The sequence below is a fragment of the Nannospalax galili genome, unplaced genomic scaffold (genome assembly GCF_000622305.1).
Source record: "Nannospalax galili isolate Female #2095 unplaced genomic scaffold, S.galili_v1.0 scaffold437, whole genome shotgun sequence".
In the NCBI taxonomy this organism is placed as follows: domain Eukaryota; kingdom Metazoa; phylum Chordata; class Mammalia; order Rodentia; family Spalacidae; genus Nannospalax; species Nannospalax galili.
Window position 1 is genome coordinate 1,616,086 of NW_008340646.1, and position 22,853 is coordinate 1,638,938.

The following is a 22,853-nucleotide window of genomic DNA, read 5'->3' on the forward strand; positions in this document are numbered from 1 at the left end:
ATTTTTATCTATTTCTTCCTTAGTAACACCTTCCTCTTACTGTTCTCTCTCAGGTTCTTTTTTTTCCCTTTACCTCCCTGCTTCCTTTTCATTATTCTGATTCCTGTAGTTATGTCTGGATACATACTCACTTATAAGGATTTGGAGCTAGGATCCACACATGAGGGAAAACATACATCATTTGTTTTTCTGAGTCTCTGTTATTTCACTTAGTATAAAAGTTTCTAGTTCCATCCATTTACCTGCAAATGTTATGATTTCATCTTTGTTTATTGCTGAGTAGAACTCCATTATGTAAACGCACAACATTTTCATCATCCACTCGTCAGTTGAGGAGCACTTCACTATTGTGAAAAGAGCAGCAACAAACATGGCTGTACAAGTGTCTCTACAATAGGATGAGTCCTTTGGGTGTATGCCAAGGAGTGGTCATAGGGTAGGTTCATTTTTAGTTTTATAAGAGTCCTCCACACTGCTTTCCATAGGGCTTGCATGAGTTTGCAAACTCACCAGCAGTGAATGAGCATTCCCTTTTCCCACATCCTCACCAACATTTAGTATCATTTGTTTTCTTGATCTTAGTCAGTCTGAGTAAGATGAAATCTTTAAGTGGTTTTAATTTGCATTTCCCTAATTACTAACGATGCTGAACTTTTAAGATTTTTTTTAGCCATCTTTATTTCTTCTTTTGAAAACTCTCTCTTGAGATCCTTAGCTCAACTTTTAATTGGGCCACTTACTTTCTTGATTCTTTGTTTTATGAGTTTTTAATATATTCTGGTTGTTAAACCTCTGTCAGATGTGTCACTGGTGAAGATGTTCTCTCATTCTGTGGGTTTTCTCTTCACTTCCTTCTTTCTTTTGTGGCACAGAAGTTTTTTTTTCATTCAGTGAGGTCCCATTTGTTGATTCTTGACCTTATTTCTTGATCAATTGAAGTCTGGTTTAGAAAGTTCTTTCCTACACCTAATATCTTGTAGGTTATTGGCAATGTTTTATTCTAACAGTTTCGAAGTTTCGGATTTCACAGGGAGGTCTTTGATTCATTTGGAGTTGACTTTTGTGTAAGGTGAAAGATGAGGATCTAGTTTCATTCTTCTATAGGTGGAGATCCAGTTTTGCCAGCACCATTTGCTGAACATGCTGGCTTTCCTCCAGTGAATGTTCTTGGCCCCTTTGTCAAAAATCAGGTGGTCGAAATTGTTCAATTTTTCTACAGGTCTATTTTTTGCCAGTACCATGTGGTTTATATGAGTATAGCTCTGTAATATAGTTTAAAATCTAGTATAGTAATCCTTCCAGCATTGCTCTTTGTGCTCAGGGCTGCTTTAGCTATCCAGGGTCTTTTGTGCTTCCATATGAGTTCTAGGATTTTTTTTTCTTTAATTCTGTGAAGAATGTCATGGGGCTTTTGATTGGCATTGCAATGAATCTATAAATGGCTTTTGGTAGGATGGTCAGTTTCACAATATTAATTCTTCCAATTCCTGAGCATGGGAGGTCCTTCCATCTTCTGGTGTTTTCCTCAATCTCTTTCTTAAAATATTTAAATTTTGCATTGTAAAGGTCTTTAATGTCTTTCTTCAGGTTTATTCCAAGATTTTTTTCTGAGGTTACTGTGAATGGGAGAGTTTCCCTGTAATCTTCTCTGATTGCTTATTATTGGTATATAGAAAGGCTGCTGATTTTTGTAGATTAATTTTATAACCTGCCAATTAACTGAAAGTGTTGATCATTTCTAAGAGTTTCCTGGTGGAATTTTTGGCATCTCTGAAGTATAATATCATATCATCTGCAAAAAAGGATAATTTTACCTCTTCTTTTCTGATTAGTACTCCTTTAATTTCCTTCTCTTGTCTTATTGCTCTAGCAAGAGTTTCAAGCACCATATTCAAAAGGAGTAGAGATAGCCTGTCTGGTTCCTAATTTTAATAGGAATGTGTGCTGGACAGCTTTAGTGTCAACTTGACACACCTGGGTTGAGGGAACCTCAAATGGGGAATTTCCTCTGTTAGATTGGCCTGTGGCCATGTCTGTGGGGTGTCTTCTTACTTACTGAGTGATGTGAGAGGGCCCAGCCCACTGTGAGTGGTGCCACCCCTGGGCAGGTGGGCCTATTTTGTATAATAGAGCAGGTTGAGCAGGGGTCAGGAGAGCAAGCCAGTAAGCAGGGTTCCTCCATGGCCTGTGCTCCAGCTCCTGACTCCAGGTTCCTTCTCTGAGTTCCTACTTTGGGCTCCTTCAGTGATGAAATGTGACCCAGGAGATGAAAGACAAATAAACCCTTTCCTCCCCAAGTCAATAGTGGTTAGAATGTTTTGTCACAGAAATGGAAAACCAAACTAGAAGATAAATTAGAGAAACAAACTAGAGCAGAAATTGGTAACAGAAATGGGGTACTACTGTGAGAGATATGACTTTCATGTTTTGGGGAGGATTCTGGAAGCATTTGGCTCTTTGGGCTGGGAAAGCCATTGAGTGCTCAGAGTTTGTTCCTGTGGAGCTTGGAACAGTTATACTGAAAGAGTTGTTGACAATGGAAGCCTGGCTTGTAAAACTTCAAAGGAGAACAAAGACTATCAGGACTGTTTGTGTGATATTTTGAATTGAGAATCTGTGGGTTCTGGTTGCTTGGGGCTAAAGAAACAGCTGTGATTAAAATGAGATGAGAACCTGAAGTAAAACCTTTACTTTACTGGGACAATTGATGCTAGTTAACAGGGGCTGAAAATTCAGCTAAGTAACAAGAGACCAGCATCACGGCGGTGAAATCTTCTGGGAGGAATCATCTCAGGATCAGCACATAAAAACTGTAGTTCAGTGGAGACCTGAAACTCCATCTCAAGCTGGAAGCAGGACTTGGTAATGTGTAAGAGTCTCCTGCATGGTTCAGCTGTTGAAAGCATGAAGAGATCACAGAGAGCAGCCGAGGCTTGTCACTCCAAGAGGCCAGGAAAAGCCATTGGTGACAGTGCAGCTTCAGTTGCAGTGAAGATCCCAGAATTGAAGGGTCATGGAAAGAATCTGAGGCTTTGCATCCCAACAGGCCAAAAGAGGCCATTTGTGAGGGTGCAGCCTCAGTTTCAGTGGAAACCCCAGCTTTTTGGAGATGCTAGGACCATGGGACAACGACCAAAGGCAGCAGCAGATGTGGAATGCAGCCAGCCTGGGTCTGCAAGATGAGCTGTTTGTATTGTGGGTGGCAGAGTCAGAGAAGCGGAGCTGCCAAAACTCTTTGGAGCCCAGAAGATAGTGAGTGAATCCCAGACATCCAGCCTTGAGCTACTTTGCTGGACTTAGGTTTTGCTTAGGTGTGCCTGATTCTTCCCTTTGAAATCAGGTAGTACTTGTTTGGGATCTTACAGGATCCCACAGCTAAGAGACTTTAAAAGAGACTATGGATTTTTAAGGTTTGGATTTTTTAAGGACTGTGGGGCTTTTAAGGTTGTACTGTCATATGTGGTGATATTAATGTTAACATCGTATCTTGAAAACAAGAAATGGAAAGACTGTATGTCAAGTTGACAAGGGGTCAATTGTGCTAGATAGCTTTAGTGTCAACATGACATACATAGCTTGAGAAAACCTCAGTTGGGGAATTGCCTCCATGGATTGGCCTGTGGCTATGTCTGTGGGGCATCTTCTTCATTATTGCATGTGGGAGGCCCAGCCCACTGTGGGTGGGGCCACCCCTGGGCAGGTGGGCCTATGTTGTATAAGAAAATAGGCTGAGCTTGGTTCAGGGGAGCAAGCCAGTAAGCAGTGTTCCTCCGTGGCCTGTGTTCCAGCTCCTGCCTCCAGGTTCCTGCCCTGAGTTTCTACCTTGGGTTCCTTCAGTGATGAATTATGACGTGGGAGATGTAAGTCAAATAAACTTTTTCCTCCTCCCCAAATTGGTAGTGGTCAGAGGGTTTGTTACAGCAATGGATAAACAAACTAGAATGGAATGCTTCCAGTTTTTCATCATTTAGAATGATGTTGGCTATGAGTTTGTTATATATCGCTTTAATTATGTTGAGGTATGTTCCCTCAAGACTAATTCCCTTTTACATAAATGCATGTTGAATTTTGTGAAGGTCTTCTCTGCATCTATTGAGTTGAACATATGGTTTTTGTCTTTGAATCTATTTATATGTTTTATGACGTTTATTGACTTATGTATATTGAACCAGCCCTGCATCATTGGTATAAAACCAACTTGATCATGGTGGATGATCTTTTTGATGTGTGTCAGTATGCAGTTTGCAGGTATTTTGTTAAGAATTTTTGCATCTATAGTCATTAAGGATATAGGTCTATAGTTTTCTTTTTTTGGTTGTATCTTTATCTGGTTTGAGTATTAGAGTAATGTTGGCTTCATAGAAGTTTGGAAGTTCTCCCTCTGTTTTTATCTTTATGAATAATTTAAGTACTATTGGATGTAGATCTTCTTAATATAGATCTTCTTGAAATGTGTGGTAGAATTCTACTGTGAATCCATCTGGGCCTCAGCTTTTTTTTAGTCGGAGGTTTTGTATTACTGCTTCAATTTCCTTATGAGCTATGGGTCTGTTTAAGCTGTTGATCTCGTCTTGGTTTAGCTTTGTTGATTCCCATGATTTTAGACACACATCCATTTCTTTTAGGTTTTCAAATTTAATCGTTTACAGGTTTCTTAAATATTTCCTTATAATGTCCTGGATCTTTTTGTTGTCTGTTGTGATGCTTCCCTGCTCGTCTCTGGTTTTGTTGATTTGGAATTGCTCTTTTTTTCTTTTGGTTTACTGAGCTAAGGTCTGTCTATGTCGTTTATATTTTCAAAGAACAAGCTGTTGGATTCATTGATTCTTTGTATTGTTTTTCTTTGTTTCCATTCCATTAATTTCTGCTCTGATTTTTGTTATTTCTTCTTGTCTGCTGGGTTTGGGTTTCATTTGTTGTTGCCATTCAAGAGTCTTGAATTGCAATGTTAAGTCATTTATTTAGGTTCTTTCTGTTTTTTTTTTGTTTTTGTTTTTTTTTTTAAGAATGCACTTGGAGCTATAAACCTCCCTCTTAGGACTTCTTTTGGGGTGTTACAGAGGCTTTGTTGTGTTGTGTTTTTGTTTTCATTTTGTTCCAGGAATACTTTTATTTCTTTCTTGATTTCTTCTTTGACCATTCATGATACAGGAGTGTGTTGTTTAATCTCCATGAGTTCATACAGTTACTAGGGTTTCTTCTGGTGTTGATTTCAACATTTATTGCATTGTTGTCTGATAGAATGCATGGAATTATTTCAAACTTTTTATATTTGTTGAGGCTTGTTTTGTGTCCCAGTATGTGGTCAATTTTGAAGAAAGTTCAATGGGATGCTGAATAGAAAGTATATTCTTTGATGCTTGGGTAGAATATTTGGCAGATGTCTGTTAGGCCCATTTGATATATGCTATAGCTAAATTCAGATGTCTCTCTGTTTATTCTTTGTTCAATTGAGCTGTCTAATGGAGATAGTAGGATACTGAAGTCGCCTACCATTAGTGAGTTTGGATTAATCTGTGTCTTAAAGTCCTGTAGCACTGTTTTTATTGAGTTGGGTGCACCAGAGTTTGGTTCATATATGTCCATAATTGCAATATCTTCTTAGTTAATTGTTCCTTTGATCAGAATTAAATGACCCTCTATCTTTTCTGATTAGTTTCCGTTTGAAGTCTGTTTTGTCTGATATTATAATTACAATTCCTGCAATACTAGTACCATTCCTGAAATACTTAGTGCCATTTTCTTGGAATATTTTTTCAATCATTTCACCTTAAGGTAATGTCTGTTCTTAAAGGTGAGATGGGTTTCTTACAGACAACAAAAAGATGGATTTTTGTTTCTTAATCCATCCAACTAGCCTATGACTTTTGATTGGTGAGTTCAGTCCATAGATACTTAAAGTTATTAATGAAAGATGTGCATTGGTTCCCATTATTTTAATTTCTGCTTTCATTCTTTGTCTAACTGTACACTTCCACAGTTATAATTTCATTTAGTTTCTTTCTGTTGCCCCTTGGGTATACTCATTCTTCAGCTCTTTGTATTTCTTCAAGAATTCTCTGAAGGACTGATTTGTAGATATGAATTCTTTCAGACATTATATCATGGAAGATTTTTCTTTCCCCTTCAAGTATAATAGACATTTTGGCTGGGTAAATTATTCTGGGTCAGCATCTGTGATCATTTAGAACTGGAAATACCTTGGTCCAGACTCTTCTGGCTTTCATAGTTTGCACTGAAATGTCACCTGTAATTCTGATGTGTTTTCCTTTACGTGTGACTTATTTTTCTTTTGCAGCTTTCAATTTTCTCTCTTTGTTCTGTACATTCAGTGTTTTTGCTATGATGTGTTGTGGGCAGTTTCTTTTCTGGTCCTGTCTATTTGGTGTTCTATGTGCTTCTTGTATTTGTAAGTTCATGTCTTTCTTTAATTTTTGGAAATTTTCTTCTACAGTCCTGTTGAAGATCTGGTCCATACCATTATCCTGAGATTCTTCTCCTCCCTCTATGCCTATGATGCATAAATTTTTTCTTTTCATGGTGTCTCATATATCCTGCATATTCCATTCCTGTGTTTTTAAAAATTTTACATAATCTTTGCTTGAGCATTCTAAATCGTAAACTTTATCTTCCAGTCTTGATACTCTGTTTTCCATTTCATTCATTTTATTGGTGAGGCTTTCTCCTGTCCTTTCTAATTGGCTTATTGAGTGTTTCACTTCCTTCTTCATTTCAGTCTGAGTTTACTTAAATATTTCTAACTCTTTTGTGAATTCACTCAGTTTGTCCCTATTTTCTTTAAGTTCTTCGTTTGTGTGTTCTTGAAATTCATTGAATTCTTTGATCATGTCTATGACTGTTCCTTTTTTCTATTTTTTAAATTACTTTATTTATTATTTTTATTTTATGTGTATGAGTATATTGCCTGAATGTATGTTAGTGCACCCGTGTCGTGCAATGCCGTGGAAGTCAGAAGAGGACTTCAGATTCCCATGGAACTGGAGGTAAGGACAGTTCATAGCTGTCATTTGGGTGCTGGGAATCAAATCCAGGTCCTCTGCAAAAGCAGTCAGTGCTCTTAACCGCTGAGCCATCTCTCCACACCCCCCCTTTTGATTTCTGAAGCAGGGTCTCCCTGTAGCCTCAGCTGGCCCATAACTCACAGTGTAGAGCAGGCTGGCCTTGAACTCACAGAGATCAGGCTGCCTCTGCCTCCTGAGCACTGGGATTTAAGGTGTATGCTGCCATGCCTGACTCTATAATTATTCCTTTAAGTTCTGTGTCTTGGGTTATCTCTACATGGTTCTCATTGTAGAACTCTTCTATAGGAGTGTTAGTGTTTGTTGAGGACATATTATTAAATTTTTCATATTATTTTTTCGTTATGGTTTGGCATGGGGATTTCTTTTGTTGTTTCTGATCCTTGTGTGAGATGCAAACCTTCTTTTGTTGAGTTTAAGTCTGTTTGTATACTTGATGTGACTTTGTTGTTTTCTTATTGGGTATGAAAAGCTGGTTGGTCTAGGCTTCCAGTTCTCTCTTTTGATTTTATATTGGAGGGGACAAATGGCTCTAGTCCACCTACTCAGGAGTTCCCAAAAGGCCCAAGTCAGGTGAGAATCAGATGCTCTCAGGTTTCCTCCTAAGGTCTGGGCCCCTATGGTCAGCAGGCACAGCACCATTTGGGACACTGGCTAGGTGGAGGCTGAATTCAGACGATCAAAGGCAGTCTACAGAGTTCTGGGACCCTACTGAAGGGCAAAGAAGCCTAGCCTGCAGCAGAGGGAGTGGCTTCAGATGGTCTCAGTGTAGAAGGATGTGGGCACTGTGTGATTTGAAGAGCTCACCACCACATGGTGTTAAGAGGGTAGTCCCGAGATCTGGGGTGCTAAGAGCAAAACTGGGCTTATAACAACCCTAGAAGAACAGGATGTGGGGTTGGGGAGGTTGGATTTGCTCAGGTTGTGGAGGAGTCAAGGCATAGTGCAAGGTTACAATCTCAATATCCACATGGATGTCTGTGCTACATTACATATTAATTATCATAAATCCTGTGACATAAAAGCATTCAGTTTATCTGTAGAAAGACTTTGGTATTCCACTAAATGATGGCATCTTCAGAGAAACTCAGTCATCCCGATCTTCATGACATATTATCTCCGGGTTGCTATTGCTGACCATAGTTTTTTCTTACCTCTGCTACTGAAGAACAGGATGTAATAAACAAATTGAGTGATTTTCTTTTTAACACAAAGTAATGTGTCTTCTCCTGAATAAATCACATTCAATTTTTCTTGGAATAATGGCTTCCTCTTTAGATAAAATGAGCTTTTTGGATTTATGAAGAATGTGCATCCTGTTAGCTGCTAACTGAAATAACAAGATTTTGCATTTCAGGTCTAGCTACAGTGCATGTAAAACAGCAAGTAGTAATTAATAGGATATAGATTTGTTCAGCCACATCTAATCATAGACTGTATAATAAATCATAAGGTGTTTTGCAATTAGGAAAATCCATAGAAAATAACAAAGTACAGTTATCCTAGTAACCTTAACAAGTATGGAGGAATGCACCATGGGATGATTGCTCTGATATATGGGTTCCTGTTTAGGATGGTTCTCCATTCATCACATGCATCAGCTTTTTGTTTTCATAGGAGCTGCTGCACTGGCTCAGGGCAGTGGTGAAACACTTACCTAATATTTCCAAAATGCTTATTTCTCCTTCAGGAATTTTCCATATCCTCCACATTCTAGGAGAGCCTTCCCCCTCCACCGGTAGTCATTAAAGGCTCTGTTATTCCAGCAATATCCACCAGTATCGCAACATTTATACCACTCTGAGCATACCAACTGCTGATAAATGACCAGCTGTAAGGCAAAATTGAACCAGACGGGACAACACTGGCATAAAAAGATCTCAGCTTGAACATAGGTGTTCTTCTTTGTGCAGAGATTTTGTCATTTCCTTAAAAAATCTATAGACTACTTTCCTTCCCATTTACCATATACTTCACAGAAAACGTATGGAGAGAATTGTGTCACCATTTGGGGGATTTGTTTATATTGCCTCTTAAAAAATAAAGAAAGTGAAAATACTTTTCCCTTGGATTACTGTTTTGTTATTAAGTTGGGCTTTTTTTTTTCTTTTCTTTCTTTTCTTTTCTTTTTTTTTTTTTTTTGCCTATTTGACATTCTGATTTATACCCACAAAAAGCTAAAAGGTTGTATTGTAAACCTGATTTGTATCATTTTGTATCATTTGGCTAAATATTTTTTTTTGGCATTGTTAATTGATTGAGTAGTGGTTTTGAACAATATTTAAAATACTATTCAACCAAATAATGATGGTAGATGATGATGATGATGATAAATGATGGATAAATAGCTAGATGATAGATGAATGATAGATAGATAGATAGATGATAGATACATAGATGAATGATAGATAAATAAATAGATAGATAGATTCATGATAGATAGATTACAGATAGATGATAGATAGATAGATGATAGATAGATAGATGACAGATAGATATATAGATAGATAGATGATAGATACATGGATAGATAGATAGATAGATGATAGATAAATAGAAGATAGATAGATAGATAGATTATAGTTAGATGATAGGTAGATAGATGATAATATATATTAGAACCAGAAGTCATCTTCAGGTAATTTAATCCAATAGTCATTTGCAAGATAAGAGAATAGAGGACATGTCATTTTCCATCATTATTGGCTATATGAGTTGGGATATAGAGTTGGGATTCAATCAAGACCACAAGTGATACTCCAAATTTCAGCTCTCTGGCTACCCTCATTCAGATATAAACTGCAGTCCTGGTAACCCCTCTGCATAGTCAACTGAGATCATCAGGATCTAAGCGCCTGTCACTTTTCCACAGCTCTGTGTTGTTTCAGTCCTGATTCACCTTCTGAACCAAAAGCTGAGCATATTCAATGCAACTTCCAAAGATATTTGGCTCTCCCCACTCATTTGGCCATTACCACTACTCACCAGAGTCTCCAGACGAGTGGATGTCACATGCCAAACACTGTCACAATGTGTGTGCCTCATGTAGCATCATGGCATTGGTGTGAGGTCAGTAACACACATCAGAGAGAAGCCCAATTGTCAAGCTGTATGTCTGCAGGAGGTCTCCAACCCCTGCAGCTCAAGCCCTTTGTTAAACTCCAGATGCAACTTTGTCAAGATGAAAGCAATTTTGCCATAAAAATCACATTTTCTTAACTAACTCAGGTGTCTGTTTTCATTAACTTACACAGTCCCCTCAGTGACATGACTTCCCTTTCCTGATAGTCCTTTCCTGTTGTTACTCTAATGTACTAGCCTTTCCTGCAAAGGTCAAGGTGGAAACATTAAATATCCAATTCTTTCCTTTGTTCAAGGCACACAAAAGTATTGTTTTCAACTTAGCACAAAATATAGTAACTGATGTAAACAAGTCTGCTGAAATTCTGCATGACAGGGTGACTATGGAATATCAGTGTATTACATACTTGGGGTAGGGTTTGGAAGTGTTCTCATCATAGAAACGACAAGAAGATGAGGTCATGCATGCTCACTGTCTTGATGAAGACATTCCACGATATGCACGTAGTTCAGAACACCATGCTCAGTGGCAGAAATGCATACATTCTTCATTTGTAAAAAATACATTTTAAAATGTGGAAACTTTAGAAAACAATGCCATAGCCCAGAGGAAACTAAGGAAATAGAACAAAATGTAAAGTGACATCCCAGAAGGGGTCCTAGAGGAGACAGCATTAGGTTAAAAAGCTAAGAGAATTGTGGCTGAGGAGTTGGTTCAGTGATGCCACTCAAACACGAAGTACAGAGTTCAGATCGCCATGCGGGCCATAGCAGCCTGCTTGTAATTCCAGTGTCAGGGAGGTAGAGACCAGGAATCCCCAGAGAAAGCTGGCTAACTGGACTAGCAGGGACACCAAGCTCCAGGTTCACTGAGAGATCTTGCCTTACTATGGAAAGAGGAGAGTGATCAAGAAAGACATCTGATCTTAACTTGGGGAACTCCACACAAATGTCTTCATGAAGGCATGTGTACCCACATCAGATGCACTCATAGGAACACACATGTATGCATACCACACACATACACAAGAATTAAGCTAAGGAAATGTGAATAAAGTACAAACTTCAGTTGATAACACTGTGCCCATATTGGTCCATTGTAGGAAACTGTAGGAAATATACCATATTAATATAAGAGATCTGTAGTAGGAGAAACAATGGTATTTTGGAATGCTTCCCAATTTTTCTGTAAATATAAAACTGGTCTTAAAAAAAAAAAGAGAGATGGGGCTGGAGAGATGGCTCAGCAGTTAAGGACCCAGATTTTATTCCCAGCACCCACATGGTGGCTAACAACCATCTATAACTTCATTTCCAGGATATCCAATGCCTTCTTCTGCATGACACAGGTACATGTACACACATGCAGGCAATACACTCATATATATAAAATGATAAATATTTTTTAAAAATAAAAGAAAGGAAGGAATGAAGAAAGAGAAAGAAAGACAAAAATAAAAAGAACCAATATGCTGAAGGAAAGAAGCCTGTCAGAAACACTTTCTATGATTCCATTCCTATGAAGTGCTCCTAAGAGGGACATCTAAGCCACACAAAATGGTTGATTAGCAGTTGCTAAGGAGTGGGGCAGTGGGCAGTGGTCCAGGGAAGAGGGGAGCTAGTATGCCCAGTCTTTCTGTTTTAGATGTTGAAAATATTCGTATTCTAAAAATTGACTGGAGTAATTGTTGCACATATCTGGGAACATACTAAAACCCATCAAATTGTGAAGTTTTGGTGAGTGAATTATATAGAAAGGGAATTACATCTCAATAAAGCTGCTAATAAAAGCTCTAAGCTAATTAAAGTCAGAGTGCTATTGAAATGTACATATCCAGTAATGAGCCCTTTTTTGAGAAATGTTTTCAAAAAGACAATAAAATAAACACTAAATATGAGTCTTCATTACATATCAATATTCAAAGAAATTGATTTAATTGAAAATATTGTCATGCAAACCTCCTTTCTGTTTAATAAAATCTATGAAAATTTAAAGACCTGATAAAAATCAAATCATTATGTTTTTGAAGGCTAAATAGTTATATTAAATTATGCTTAGTACACGTGCTTACAGGACAAAATACAGTGAGCCTAGAAATCAATATTTATTTTGCTGAACAGTAGAGCCTCTGGCACAATGTAGATACTTTGCTTTTTAAGGCAGACAGCAATTTCATTCCTAAATTATGTAGACTGGAGAATAAGCATAGTTGATTTGCAAAGGATGTCTGACAAAGAAATCAGAGCTGAGGACATAGCTCAATTGGAAGAGCGCTTGCCTAACACGGACAAAGCTGTAGGGTCAGTCCCCAGTAGGAGGTTTGGTGGAGACAGGAGGATCAGAGGGTCATGGTTACCCTCACCTACATAGAAGATTTGAAGTCAGCCTAAACAACATGTGACCTTGTCACAGATAAAAGGAAAAGAAAGAAAAAAGAGGGGAGAAGGAGGAAAAATCTAGGAAGGGAGGGAGGGAGAGAGGGAGGGAGGAGGAGGGAATCCAGCTTGAAAGGGAGGAAGGGAGGAGGGAGGGCAGGCAGAACCAGTAGTCAAAGGCAGAAGATGAGAAGGGGTGGGTGCATGCTGGGAGAAGGATTCCCCATGTGTGCTTCCATTTTTCCTCCAAGCCCAGAGCCTGATCTTCTCTAACATTTCATTATTTTGCACATTTGCTTCCTTGTTCTTTCCTTTTTCTTTTTGGAGGTGTTTTCCTGACCACCACTGACTCCATGCATCCTTTATCTCCTTCCTTTTACTCTATTCCATTTTCCTTTCCCATCTCTAACATTTTTTGCTTCTTCTCTCAACAGCTATTTCCCCCAGCATGGGAGAATATGAACCTACAGCACACTGTTTAGTACACATCACATCTAACTGGTTACAATTCCATCCCCGATCTTAACATTAAAAGGAGGTGAGTTGAGAGTTTTGTATTTCTGCAAGACAGTAATTCCCAACATATGGCCCTTGGTTTGGCCTAATATGACCTTATGTCCAGGGAAGAGGCTGAAAGGTCATAAGAACCAGAGGACCAGGATGCTTGCTTCAAAAATGGTGTAGTCTAAGCAGGGCATGGTGGCACACACCCTTAATCCTAACACTCTATAGGCAGAGGCAGAGACAGGTGGATCTCTGTGAGATTGAGGCCAGCCTTGTCTATATAACCAGTGTCAGGCCAGCTGGGGCTACTACAGGGAGATCTTATCTAAAAAAGACCAGAAAAAAAGACACTGTACTCTAGACATGGCAGGGATACTGAACCCACGAAATATCAGCAATATGATTGATTGCACAAGATTTTCACAAGCCAACACCAAATTGCCAACATGGATGGGGGAAAATTTTCAAAGGGCCCTAACCCTAGATGAAGTTATACAGGAAATCAATGGCTGTTGAGAGAGGAAGGATGAATTTGTTTTTTCCAGGATGATCTCCCTGATAGGTTTCCCAATCCTAAGTGGTGATCCCTAAACAGATATACAACTGGATAACACTATTGAACTCGATAGATAGATGATAGATAGATGATAGATGATTGACAGATAGATAGATAGATAGATCTAGATGAAGTTATACAGGAAATCAATGGCTGTTGAGAGAGGAAGGATGAATTTGTTTTTTCCAGGATGATCTCCCTGATAGGTTTCCCAATCCTAAGTGGTGATCCCTAAACAGATATACAACTGGATAACACTATTGAACTCGATAGATAGATGATAGATAGATGATAGATGATTGACAGATAGATAGATAGATAGATAGATGATAGATAGATAGATGATATAGATAGATAGATAGATAGATAGATAGATGGATGATAAATGGGGATGGATGGATGGATGATAGGTAGATAGATAGATGATAGATAGATGATAGGTAGATAGATGATTGATTGATGATAGATAGATAGATAGATTTAGATAGATAGATGATAGATTAGATAGATAGATAAATGATAGATGATAGATGATAGATAGATTAGAAGATGATAGATAGATAGATGATAGATAGATGATGATAGATAGATAGATAGATAGATAGATAGATAGATAGACAGACAGATAGATGATAGATGATAGGTAGATAGATGATATATATACATATATATAATTAGGATATCTTTTTTTCCTTCCTTTGACTCTATTCAGAGTCACACATCCTTTGACATGTGTGTGTGTGTGTAAAATGATGATTGTATAAGATGTCAGTCTGTGACTAGTAATAATCAGATACATAGAGATCAAAGACATGTGCAAACATCTAAGTGTTAGCATTAAAAATGTAGGAAACAGCATATCTTAAAATGAAATGGAGACCTTTAAAGGATAAAAACTCATTCAATTTTATGTCTTACGGGGTTTATACTAAGTTCAATATTGTATAACTATATTAATTCAACTGTGAACCTAAAAATTTACAGCCACTTTTGAAAGAGATGTATCCTTGCTCTGGAATGTGTTACTAAGTATGTTAAAGCTGTAATGAAATGCTTCTTTAAATCATGTGGTTATTAAATTTTTTAAAATTAAAAAAAAGATGTCAGTAATTCAAGAGGGAATGGGGGAAAGTAGAAATGATGTCAAAACAGTGTAGTAATATATGAAATTCTAAAAAAAATAAAAATTTAAATAATAAAAAAGGAAACGGGCCCACCCTGGGCTTACTACATCAGCATTTCTGATGTGGGCCCAGTAATGTTTCTTATTGTTTCTTTTCCAAGTCCTGGGGAAGCTTGTGATACAGCTGGTGATTGAGCAGCACTAATGTAAGAAAAGCAAAAGTCCACTCTGGCTCTTTTTTTCCTGCAAGGTAAGAAATTATCACATCTGGAAGACACTTTACCCTTTGGACAAGTTGGCAACAGCTGGGGGATCTTACACCCTGTCCAGTATGTCCTGGAATCTCTTGATTTCATGTACATGTCTGTGAGAAAAATTAAAATTTCCTTCAATTGAGTCTATGTCTTTGCAGCCTGGAGTGCTGCGGATTCACCCCTGAAAGACCCTTCTCAGTTATGTAAGGAGACAGGAATGAGCCACCCGATCCTTTTAACTGGAGACAGCAGTTAGACAAAAAGAACCACTCCACACGCCATTATTTGGTTGTGGCTTCACAGTGACAGGCCACAGAACAATATGCCTCCAAATAATATCTTGCACAGTTCAGCTGCGTTTATGATTGAGTGAGAGAATATACGTAGTGACATTTAATAAAGTGCTCTGTGAATCTCCATGTACAATTCCACTAACTTAGCCTGCATCATTCTAGGCCGATCTTCATCTTTGTGCTGGAGATGGATTCCTTTTAACTTCCCTGTATTACTGGTCCGATGTGGCATGTTATTATTTACTGTATTAATATTTGCAAAGTTCTCTCTTTTCAAAGCAAATCGAGGAGAATGACTTGACTGTCATTTCCCGCCTGTGGAAAAGATTTATGTCAGATATATTTCCTGTAATTCAATCAACAGCAGGAAAATGAACCTTTATGCAAACAATGGCAAAGTTACAAATATATGGGGTCTACAGAGAAAACAGCCTCACACCTCTTATCTTCCTTCATCTTCACGATGCTTTCTTAGTGTGCTGTTTTCAACCCCAGTGATGAATAATGAATTATGATAATGAGGACTGAAGGCAACATAAATATTTGCTGTTAGAATGGGGATAAATTCAGCTTCACTGGCTCAGTGTTATAATTAATGTGTGTGTGTGTGTGTGTGTGTGTGTGTGTGTGTGGGTGTGTGTGTGTGTGTGTGTGTCGTCTGTCTGTCTCTGTGTGTGCACATTAATGTGTGTGTGAATGCCGACGTGGGTCTGGGTGCCGTGGTACACTTGTATTGGTCAGGTGTCAACTCTCACTTCGCACCTTCTTTAGGAGTTTCGGTGATTGTGTGATTGTTTCGCTGTTTCTTAGGCCTGACTTTTGAGTAGGCTCTGGGGATTCTAATTCAGGTCCTTGTATTTAATCTGGCAAATGCTGATTCTTACTGAGCCTTCTCCCCAGGCCCTCTGTTACAATTCTTCAGGTAGATAGTCAAAATGTCTCACATGCAGTTACCAGTGCCAGCCTTTGATGCTGAACATGCAGACATCCTACATTTTTTTCTACTTAGGAACTATAGTGAAATGAACAGTTTTCTAACTTTGAATCTGTTGAATCTGCCACTCAGAAGTGAAATAATAAATTGACTCACATAATCAAGCAAAAAAACACGTAAGTTTTCCACAGTTAATTTTTAGTAAGCTTGTACTGAGGATCTGCCCCCTAGAACTGTAAACGCTACTGAAAACGACGGACAAAGACTGGGTTTCAAAACCTTTCAGCCCAAGCTGAATAAGGGGGAGGCAGAGGCAGAAAAAGCCCAAGGCTTCCATGAAGTTGTGAATCTGCACTCAGGAGGGAAGGTGCTGCAAGCTTATTGTTCACTTAATTAAGAGCCAGTTTTATTCCTTTTTCCCAGGTTTAAGATATTAGATGCTAAATAATGCTGCTGATGTGATCTAAGGGTTTGCTTTATCTCTCTTCTCTGGGGCCCATTATACCTTCAGCTAGTCCACTTGAATGCATTTAATAATAATGGAAGTTACACTTGGGTATCGAAAAGAGAATCTCCCCCTCCTGAATTTGCAGGAGGAAATTCCTTAGGGAATGATAGTTTCTACAACCTACTCATTGCTCTGTCCGGACCCAACAAGTTACTGTGCATAGTAATTAAGTAAGCATAACAGGCAAATTCAGACTTCAAGTGTCTGGCTTTTATGGTTACAGATGTTCTGTGCCTAGTCTGTTCAGCAGTTCCTAGAGTCATAAATGTTTAATTTTTAATCTCCTTTTTTATCAGTTTTGTGGAATGCAAACTGTGAGTATACCAGAAGAAATTTTACTAGTGTATTTTATGTGCATGAAGTTTGCAATGAGAGCTTTAGTGAAATAAGATAAGGTGTGTTCCCTTAAGAAAATGAATTCTGCTTTAGCTCGAAGCACAAATTAATGCCCTTGTTATGGAACACTGGCAGCAGAGATCTCATTTACAGTATTTTTTCCATGGCAATCTATTTGCAGCCCTAATGTCATCCTGGGGCAGCGTGCGACTTACCTTGCAGATGTATTGTTGGAAGCATATTGAGTTACATCATCTGTTTGCACTGCAAATGTCCTTTGAAATGATTCAGGGACGTGAAACAATAGTCATTTCAGGATATACTTATCTTTTATGACACAAGCAGCTGCCCCATTGCTCAGGGGACCTTGTGATATAGACAATATGTGCAGATAAAAAGCCAGCATTGACATCACATGCTTACATGTCTAATGGTGACTCTACACCTGGATTTCAGTTGTTCTGACAACATCCTGATCATTGCAATTAGACAATTAGAATATTCTGGATATAAAACTTTGAAGTGAAATCTTCTGAGACATGTTTTCCTTTGATATATAGAGAGGTGACGGCTTAAAAATAAATCCTAAACGCTCACTGTTTCTTTTTGGGGGAGAACGGCTCTCCCATACGCAGATAGATATGAGCAAATTAGTTATCGCACTTAGGGATAGCAAAGGTGAAAAGAGCTATTAAGCTCTTTGTTCAAAATGGTCTTAACAAAGGAGGTTAATGAGCAGAAAGTGTGGCCAAGACCAAAGGGCAGGTCCACCCAAAGAACAAACAAGAAATGGGCCGTAGTAAAAGCTGTACTCGCCCACAGAGCCTGACTTCATTGGCTTTCTAGTTTAGAATTCCTCTGAACAGCGTGGACCACCATGTGACTGCCATTCTGTACTGGGTCTGCCCGTCTACTGCAAAGTGGGCTTTGTATAACACACTGAAAAACTTTACTTTGCACTAACAATACCCTGCTTTCCCTAATTTTCTCCAGGCTGAAACATCATCCACTCTAAATTTATTTTGCCTTTTGTTGTTGTTATTTTGTCTTTATTTATTTATTTTTTTCGAAGCTGAGGCCTGAACCCAGGGCCTTGCACTTGCTAGGCAAACGCTCTACCACTGAGCTAAATCCCCAACTCCCCACTCTAAATTTATGATCAGTGTGGAGTCGCACTCTATGGCAGCCAGACCCTTGCCATGTCTGCCCTCTCCTACAGAGGACTCAAATCCTTTTGCTGTTTGGACCCTCACAGAGATTCATCTTCCTCCAGTGCGTTATTAAAGCATGATCTATTCTCTGCCGAATTCTTGCGTGTCTGAGACTTTTCCTCTGTCCAGTGCTTCCTGGATGTCTTGGTTCCTTTTCTGTTCCTGTGATTAAAAAGTAAAGTAAGGGAGACAGCATTGATTTGGTTAACAATTTCAGGAACAGTCCTCCATGGCAGGGAAGTCCCAGAGGAAGGATCTTGAGGGAACTGGCCACATTATACATACAATCAGGAGCAAAGAGCAATGAATTAATGCATGGGTGCTTACTGTTACTCAGCTTGATTTCTCTACCTTTATGCAGCCCAGGTCCTACCCAAAATTAAAAGGAGTCTCCCCACATCAATTAACTTAGTCAAGGCAGTCCCTTGAAGGCAGGCTCAGAGGTGTATCTCTGAAGAGAGCCTTGATATTTCTCAAGTTGACAACACTAACCACCATTGTGATGGAGACTAAATCCCAAATAATGTGGAAATTTCAGATGCTACTGATAAATGTACTTGGTACTCATTGAGTCTTGTTACATAGCCTAGACGACCCTTTGATCCTCCTGCCTCTGCCTCCAAACACTGGCATGATCACCACTTCTACCTTTGGTGTTTATTTTTTAGCACCCCATCAACTTACAATTTATAACTAATCCTGCCAACTCTGGGAGGAACTGGATTTGAAAGATCTCCATTTGAATTCCAGCTTATTGATTATTGAACAAATCCGTTGAATTTCCTAAGTTTCTATTTCTTCTTTTGTCTCCCCAGTAATATCTGTAAAAGTGTCTGGAACAGAAGTGAGGGTCAGAGCAAGTGTGGTTCAGTATTGAGTATACTGTTCCCCATAAGGAAAGGGAAGATGCAATCATGTGCATAGAAAGACCACAGAGGTGACAAAGGGTGTGCAGTAACGCAAAGGCTCTCTGTGTACCACACCCTGTCGTTCCATGTCAGAAACACATGTACAATTATCCTAAAACTTATTTTCCTTTTCCATTCTCATCATTTATAAATGTGTGGTGAAATGTCCCACAGAGGCAATATGACAATGTATCACCATTCACTGAGTGTAGAAGTTGAGATATAAACCCAGAAATCTTATGTGAAACCAGAGGAAAAGATTAGCAAAAATATGTAACATAATACAAGATTCACTGAATTTTGGGGTAATGTATGTGTTTTGATGGAAACAGTTATATATTAATACAAGAGACTCATAGCTTTTTATTTTAAAATAACATAATAAAGTAGTAAATATTTTACCTTAAATTTATAACTTGATGACAATAGAAAAATCTAAGCCATATATCAGTAGCTGTTAGAAAACAAAGTATAGAGGGGCCCTGGGTCCACAGAATTTAAGAATTGGGGGCTTTTAGCAATATTTATGAGCTCTAATGAGCACATGAATGAATGAATCTCTATTAAATACAGATTCTGGATTACCAGGTCTGGGTGTGGTTTAAGCATCAGCACATCCAGACACACAAGCACAGAAGCCTCATGGGACAGAATTTGAGTAGCTGCAATTAGAACAGCCTTCTGTTATTTGGCAGAGCCATTTCCCCAGCAGAGGTAAAAGTAGAGGCTTTCTTCTGATCTCATCCTTCATTCACATAGCTATTTGCCTCAAGATGGCTGGTGGTCAAAGGCACATCTAGTGGGCAGTTAAAGCTGGACCCATCTGCTGTACAGCTGCCCCTCAGGAGAAGGCAAGCCTCACTCAGTTCATAATAGTCTTCCAGAGACCAGCACTAGTGACTCCATGTGTCCAGCTGCCCAGTGGGCCGGTAAGAAAATGCCTCTTAGCAGGTGAAAGGGGAGTAAGATCAAATTAGTAAAGACAAGCTGGATTCAGGATTGCAGTATCCTAATCAGTCTAGTACTTTGAGAGAAATTTTTCAGTGGAGGGCAGTAAGTGTGAAGTCAGGCTTCACTCATTCTTACTTTGCTAAATATGACAAATGTTTCATACTGTTCCTCAGAAAATAGTCTTCCCATGTTTACTACTGCTCCATTAAAATATGCTACATTTAATCATCAATACATACATGCATGTTAACGCTTCAAAGTTAACTGCTATTTAACTAGAATTGGTTACTGGTAAGACAGGCTTCAAGGTTTAGTTAGTGTGCTGGATAGCTTTTTAGTTGTCAACTTGACACACCTGGGTTGAAGGAGCATTAATTGGGGAATTTCTTCCATTGGACTAGCCTGTGGCCATGTCTGTGGGGTATTTTCTTGATTGCTGGGTGATGTGGGAGGACCTATCCCACTATGGGTGGTGCCACTCCTGGGCAGGTAGTTCTGTGTTGCATAAGAAAGCAAGCTGAGCAGGGGCCAGGGAGCAAGCCAGTAAGCAGTGATCCTCCATGGCCTGGGCTCCAGCTCCTGCTTCCAGGTTCCTGCCCTGAGTTCCTACTTTGAGCTCCCTGATGAACTGTGACCTGGGAGATGTAAGATAAATAAACCCTTCCCTCCCCAAGTTGGTTAGAGTGTCTTGTCACCACAATTGAAAGCAAACTAAGAGAGAAATTGGTACCAGGAGTGGGGTATTGCCATGAGGGACCTGATCTAGGTGCTTTGGGAAGATTGTGAAAGGCATTTGGAACTTTGGGCTGGAAAAGCCACTGAGTGCTTAGAGTTTGTTGTTGTGGAGCTTGGAACAGTTATGTTGAAAGAGTTGTGGACAATGGAGGCCTGGCTTGTGAAGCTTCAAAGGGAAGCAGAGACTATCAGGGCTGTTTGTGTGATGTTTTGAATTGAGAATCTGTGGGTTCTGGTCAGCTGGGGATGAAGAATCAGCTGTGATTAAAAAGAGACCAGATCCTGAACTAAAACCTTTGCTTTACTGGGACAAGTGACGCTGGCTACCTGAGGCTGAAAAATCAGCTATGACAAGAGACCAAAATCATCAAGGTGAAATCTTCTGGGAAGTATTTCCTCAGGGTCAGCACACAGAAGCTATAGGCCAGATGGGCCATGAGCCTCCATCTCAAGCTGGAAGCAGGACTTGGTAATATGTAAGAGTCTCCTGTACGGTTATGGTGTCGAAAGCATGAAGGGGTCACAGAGCACAGCTGAGGTTTGGCACCCTGAGAGGCCAGGAAAGGCCATAGGTGAAAGTGCAGCTTCAGTTGCAGTGACGACCCCCAGGATTGAAGGGGTATGGAGAGAATCTGAGGCTTGTCACCCTGAGAAGCCGAAAGAGCCCATTGGTGAAGGTACAGCTTTAGTTTCAGTGGAGACCTCAGAATTTTGGAGATGCCAGGACCACGGGAGGACCACCAAGGGCAGCAGCAGGTGTGGAATGGAGATGGCCTGGGCCTTCGAGACAAGCTGTGTGCTGTGGATGGCAGAGTCAGAGAAGTGGAGCTGCCAGAACCCTTTGGAGCCCAGAAGATCGTGAGTGAATCCCAGATGTCCACCCTTGAGCTACTTTGCTGGACTTAAGTTTTGCTTAGGTGTGCTCAATTCTTCCCTTTAAAATAAAACTCCTTAACTTGTTTTTAATTTTGCAGGAGGCCACAGTTGGGAGACTTTAAAAAGAGACTTTGAACTTTTAGTGTTTGAGTTCTTTTAAGGACTGTGGAACTTTTAAAGTTGTATTGTTTATGTCGTGACATTCACATCATATCTTGGAGATAAGAAATGGAAAGGTTGTGGTTTATAATGTTGTGTTTGTGTGTCAAGCTGAAAAGGGGTCAGTTGTGCTGGACAGCTTTAGTTGTCAACTTGACACACCTGGGTTGAGGGCGCTTCAACTGGGGAATTTCCTCCATTGGACTGGTCTGTGACTGTGTCTGTGGGGTATTTTCTTGATTGTTGAGTGATGTTGGAGGGCCCAGGCCACAGTGGGTGGTGCCACCCCTGGGCAGTTGAGCCTATGTTGGACAAGAAAGCAGGTGAGCAGGGGCCAGGGGAGCAAGCCAGTAAGCAGTGATCCTCCATGGCCTGTGCTCCAGCTCCTGCCTCCAGGTTCCTGCCCCAAGTTCCTACCTTGAGCTCCCTGATGAACTGTGACCTGGGAGATGTAAGATAAATAAACCCTTTCCTCCTCAAGTTGGTATTGGTCAGAGTGTTTTCTCACAGCAACTGAAAGCAAACTAAGACAGTCAGCTGATTAGGTGAATGTGAAAGATAGTCCAGGAAAGTCACACAGCCCCATTGAACCCTCAAGTGGTTCTGAGGAGATTGAGAAAATGAAAGTTTCTCCAGTAGAGAAAAAGTCATGAGAGCTGGAACAAACGACTCCCTCCCTCACTTTCCCAGCCGTGTCATAGACAATCAACACCACAGGATTCCTCATTCCTTCTTCAAATCTTGAGTCATTATTTGTAAGAATAAAGGAGGTGAATGGGTCCTCATTTCTACATAACCACAGAGGAAGAGTGTATGAGACTTTGATCTTATGAGAGCACCAATCAGCTTCTCCAATCAAATGGAACTGAAAGATAAACAAAGAGAGAAAGGCTGTCATTGAGTTTGGTTGGCATGGATGAAATATTTTGCTGCATGTGAGGTAAGCCTGTCTGCTGGAAGATTTGGTATATCTTTCCTCATTATTGCAGAAGAAGTTAAATGCCCTGT

At 39.6% G+C, this 22,853-nt stretch overlaps 1 long non-coding RNA gene across 2 annotated transcripts in view; it reads left to right on the forward strand.

Annotated features, from left to right (window-relative positions):
• LOC115070791 overlaps window positions 1–22,853 on the forward strand; it is a 50,874-nt gene that overhangs the window by 21,431 nt on the left and 6,590 nt on the right. For both annotated transcript variants that reach the window (XR_003849920.1, XR_003849919.1), the window contains 2 exons: window positions 12,932–13,035; window positions 14,842–14,930. This is a non-coding gene — a long non-coding RNA (uncharacterized LOC115070791). The remainder of the gene's footprint in view (window positions 1–12,931; window positions 13,036–14,841; window positions 14,931–22,853) is intronic.